The 5,830-nt window shown below is 33.2% G+C and overlaps 1 pseudogene; it reads left to right on the plus strand.

Annotated features, from left to right (window-relative positions):
* The first annotated feature begins 272 nt into the window (after window positions 1-272).
* LOC111736931 lies at window positions 273-391 on the plus strand (annotated as a pseudogene).
* Window positions 392-5,830: the final 5,439 nt, after the last annotated feature.

The following is a 5,830-nucleotide window of genomic DNA, read 5'->3' on the forward strand; positions in this document are numbered from 1 at the left end:
TGGGCAGGTGGTATGATAGTCCAAGAATAAGATTCTCAATTCATCTCCATCAATGATAGTAGAAATTTCATGCAGACTTTGACTTTCTGTCTTTCCATTAGTTTCCTCTTTTGTTGCCAGTTTGGGTCTTAACTGTGCATCTTTTCAAGGTACTGTAATGGAAGTTGGAAGACAGGTTATCAGGCACAGCTAGCCCGCTACCATAATTATTCAGCAGGCCTTATGTATAACTTTTATATCAAAAATACAATAAGTATTTTTGATATAAATGAGTCTACAGCCATGCTAACCTGAACAAGCCCGATCCCATATGATCTCGAAAGCTAAGCAGGATTGGGCCTCATTAGTACTTGGATGGGAGACCACCTAGGAAGACCAAATGCTGTAGGTGTAAAAAATTAAAAATTAAAAAAAAATAAGGGATTGTAAACTGACAAGATCCTTGCAATCTGTGAGGTCAACCAAGGGTTGCCTCATCTATAAAAATAAATAAAATAAAATAAAATAAAAATACAACGAACATCAATATTATTATTTTAAATAAAATGTTTTCATGACTATGAAATAAGGAGCAATTTTATCTGATGAGAATTCCAGGAGAGTAGAGGAAATTGAACAAATTGTTTTCTTGACTGTCAACCTTAGCTTTTTCTAAGGAAAGGCTATTAGCAAGGTCCTCTTTTAATGGTGTGTTATTGATCAGGTTCCCAAGGAAATTTGCTAGCTCTGCAATGTAGGTCAGACTCACCATTTATAAGTGACCACTGATGCTTTTTTCCTCTAAAATAACAAATGCTTCAATCAAGGGCAATGCATTCTAATTTCCCCTCCTGGATTTTAAGAGCATCTCTTGAGCCTCATTTTCATTAAGATATATAACGTACAATTGTGTGAAAAACACAATTAGAAAGAAAAAGCTCACAGAGCCAATGACATTTTGTTTTATATCCATTTAGCTTAATCAGACAATAAAAATATTCATATTTGCTCCCCGTCCCTACCCTCAATAGCAAATTCTTTATAAAATACATCTCCTTTATCAGGCATTATTGATAAATTAAGTATTTCACATAAGACAACTTTGCAGATCAGTCAAACCTTACCTTTTAAGCAAGAAAACTGTCATATATTTTTTAAGAGCATAGAATTTCCTTCTATCTATATCAATAAAAATTCTACTCATGCTTTAAAGCCCTTACTCTACCTTCATGAGGAGTTTCCTTATTGACATAGTGAAAAAGAATCTCTTCTACTTAGAATTTCTGATGTATTTTAATTGTTTCCATATGTTGCACCAATATTGAGGGTCACTCCAAGAATGTGTAAATAAAATAAATGAGTTTCCTCTCTCAGTTAGATAAGCTCTCAAACCAACACATGATGGACAAAAACAGAGATAGAAAAAGACACTTTAAAGAGGATTAAATGAGTTAATGTATTTAAAGCACTTGGAACTGCGCCCAGCACATCTTAAGCCCTAAATAAACATCACCGACTGTAATTATTGATTTTATTATTAGAATTAAATAACATGGATCACTCCTAGAGAATAACATTCAATTATAGTAAAATATAATGTACCCCTTATATAGAGGATTGTCCATCCTTGAAAGTCCAGAAAAAAAGAGAATGCTAGAGGCAAATATTGGCTGGACCTACCCCAGCCATGTCCAGAGGGAGGATGTCTTAGCCTAGGAGACAACTTCCTGACCAGGGCAGGTATGTTCCATATTGTGAATGTGGTGTTTCCTATAACTGACTCTACTCTTTCTCTTCATTCTCATTCCATTCTCATTGGTCAAGATTATAAACTGGTTTTTCCAGTTGAGAGGCTTCACAGAGACTACAAGCCAAATGGACTGCCATGTGGGTATATTTTCTTAAAAAAAAAAAAAAACTGGGCTAGCTGGCATTCAAATGATAATTTGGCTTTCTGTGTAGGGTCACAGTGAACAGAAGGTGACAGTTGGCGAGCATGACTGGACCTTTTGGCACTTTTATTCTTCCTGTGCATTAATAAATTGGTTCTGCACTTCAGGTTCAGTAAGTTTGGTTATGGTGAATCTATTCCTGAAAAATGAATCCACTCAGAGAGCCAAGAGACTGACTGGGTTTCTGAGCCTACACCTTTGGCTGAGAAGAATTCACTAAGGCATCCTGAGGAAAAGCTAACACCTTTTCTCATTGCCAAGCACCCACAAGCTATTCCTTCTGCAGGTTCAGCAACCTTTAAGGCATTATTTTTATTACCTTATAACTATTTATATACTTTATGACATTCAATGTAAAATTCATGAGTGCAGTAATCATTCATTTTTACCATTTCCCATGGTAAAATCTAAAATATGAAGTATTGATGAGAGGATAGAAATGAAATTTTTTATACATTCTTAGTGGGCATGACGATGGGAAAAAATATTTGTAGAGCAGAATTACACAGTTCTAATCAAAACTTCATATGGCTAACCTTTGACCAATTCTACTTCTCAAAATCTACTTTAGAAAAAATCTTGTAAGTGTACACAGGGAGATGTGTATAGGCTGTGGTTTAGCATTATTTATAATCAAAAAAATTGAAACAATATACATATCCATTAATAGAATGGATAGATAATCCATAGCATTTCCATTCTCTTGAGTACTAGTTGTTAATTTAAAAGAATGAGGGAATTCTCATGTTCTAGAACAGAAAGAGCTCTAAGCCATATTGTTGAGATGGGAAAATGAATAACAAAAAACACAAATACATAGATTACAAGATACAATTCATGTAGACAAAAAATCATGATACATTACCATATGTCTTCTATGGGTACATTTACACATATGTAGATACATAGAAAAGCTTGGAGGGGAACACCTCAAATTGGTAACCATAGATAGCCCTATAAAAGCAAAAGTGATATAACCGAATCTGGGATTATAGACTTATTTGCTATGTTTTACTTTTTTTAACAACAAGAATGGATTTATATTTTAACTATATGATTATAATTGAGTTTTAAAAAGAAAAAGTTACTAATTCTAAACAGCTTGAGAGAAGACTTAAATAAATGGAGAGACATCATAGATACACCTAGATGGGAAAAAAAATCTATAAAGATGTTGGTTCCTCCCAAACTAATTTATAAAATTAAAATAACCAAAATTAAAATCTTAGTAATGAAAAGGAACTATAGGGTTCAGGTAACATTGCTGTATACTATTCCACTGTGTACATATACCTCAACTTAGTCATCCATTTCACTGTTGGACTTGGATTGTCTCCAGTTCTACCTATTAATATGAGATGGAGCAACAGACACTCTCAAACACTGGTGGCGAGAGTATTAAGAGGCTTAACTACTTTGGGAAATAATTTGGCCTTATCTATCAAAATTGAACATAGCACTCCTCATGCCCCAGCAATTTTTCTCCAGATGTGTATCTCCCCCAAATACATGTACTTCTTTACCAAAATAAAGGCACAAAAGGATTCTTAGCAGCATCATTCCTATTGTATTTTTATTTAATAAACATGGCAATTACTACACTTGTCATATGAGCTTGAGATGATGAGAGAAATATAATGAAATGTTTATATTTAGAAATACTGCTTGAGATGCTATGAAGCAAAGTGTTTTACATCCTACATGACTTAGGTAAATAAAATCATAACTAATTAATGAACCTAAATATTAAACTTCAGCCTACTGGAAATAAAACCATGTGCAGAATTGTCATCTATCAACCTTACTATTATAGTGCTTTGTTAAAACAGCTACCAGCTCACAGCATTTGAACCTAAGATTTTATTACAAGCTTGAGCATTACAGTGAATTTTCCATTTAATAATTAGCTTCACTAATAATTTAATTGTCATCTTAAATTACTGTTAACTGAACCTGAAATCCACTTCATTAACTTTAAAAATATAAGACCATTGCTAAATTGAATTTAAAATGTCAGCAGCTAAAATAACAAAGAAGAAAGATATTCATTGTGTGATTTTTCAAGCCTCTTGTTCCACAGAAGATTATTTTAAAGACAGAAATAGCTCCATATGTTATATATTCTAAAACAATAATTTACAGAACATCTTCATTTTAAAGACATGTTTAATCAAATCATAAATTGAGCACCAAGAAAAAAAATCTATGAGCATGGAGAAATTATTTCTCAATATCTGAAACATTATGAAATACAAAGACAGTTTCCATTAAATAAGTTAAAATTTCCAATATATAACAAAGCTAGTTTTACACATTTACATTTAATAGCAAAATAATCAAAATTATTGGGGGATGATAATTTATCAAAATAAAGTCATGATGTAGGACATTCTGGTTTTATTTTAAGACTTTGAAAGTTAATGTTAAATATAAATTTACCAAAAGACCCAGCAATTTTACTCCCAAAGAAATCTCCACCCGATAGAAATACAGTGTCCATACAAAGACTTGTATGAGAATGTCTAAAGCAAATTTATGTATTTATAATAGCCAAAAGTGGAAATAATCCATACATCCATCCATGAGTAAGAAACAAAATGCAGTATTACCATATAATGGAATACTAATTAGCAACAAAAAAGCATGTGGTACTGATACATACTACAACGTCAACAGACCTAAAAAACATATGCTAAGCTAAGGAAACCAGACATGAAAGATCATATGTCAAATGATTCCATTTATATGAAATGTCCAGAAAAAATAAATTTACAGAGACAGAATGTAGATGTATGGTTGCCTAGGTCTGAAGATGAGAATGGGAAGTGACTGCTAATGGGCACAAAGTTTCTTATTGGAGTGATGGAAATGTTCTAAAATGAGAATGTAGTGATGGCTGCACAACCATGGACATATACTAAAAATCACTGAATTTATTTCCTTAAACTGGGTGAAGTTTATGGAATGCACATGATGCCTCAATAAAGCTGTTTCAATAAATATGATTGAATTTTGGAAGTGAGCTGGGACATTATGGATTGGTTATAGCTTGTTATAGCTTGACATCATGCATATGAGGCTTTTATATCTGTCTTCTCAAAAGTTCTAATATTGCATCATCTGCATTTTCAGAAATTAAAGTTTGCTATGTAAAAATAATGAAACATAGTTAAAAATGTAAAGATATTACATTAACTAACATAGCAAGAATTAGATTCAAGGAAGTATTTAAAAACTAATATAACTTTGAAGAAATATAACCAGGGGAAGCAGAATTGTTTATGAGGGTGTTTTACTTTTTATTTACCTCCTGCTTCACCTTCACAAGTTCCTTCTCCATTCAGGGTTTAGAGCAATTTTCTACAACTAAATGGAATCACATCCCTGTACTTTTAAAAGCCTCCAGCAATGAGAGCAATCTTTACCTTGCCCTTTACCTTAACCTTGAGGCCTTCTATGTTTTTGCCCTCACCTACCTGTCTGAATACAGTCCATATACTTCTCACTCCTAAATAAACACCAGCCATAAACTTGCTTCCAAAAGCTCCAAGTTTGTTCTAGCATCAGGGCCTTGACACTGACTATGTCTTGAAGGCAACAATGCGTCGTTGTTAAGTGTGCAGGCTCTGCCCCATACTGACTTTCTGCCTGTGTTTAGATACTGCCTGTGTGACTTTGGGTGGATAACTTAATTTCCCTGTGCTTCATTTCCTCAACTGTATAATGGCATTAATAATCATACTTACATTGTAGGGTTGCTCGAGGATTAGATGAAATAATGTTCGTTTGAAAAGTGCTTAGAAGAGCTTTTATATAAAAGTTTTTAAGTATCTGCCTGAATGAGTCTTATCCTAGATCTTGTCAGAGGAGGCTGCTTATCACTCAAAACTCAGTTCGAA

The sequence above is a fragment of the Pteropus vampyrus genome, unplaced genomic scaffold, assembly GCF_000151845.1.
Source record: "Pteropus vampyrus isolate Shadow unplaced genomic scaffold, Pvam_2.0 Scaffold1, whole genome shotgun sequence".
Taxonomy (NCBI): domain Eukaryota; kingdom Metazoa; phylum Chordata; class Mammalia; order Chiroptera; family Pteropodidae; genus Pteropus; species Pteropus vampyrus.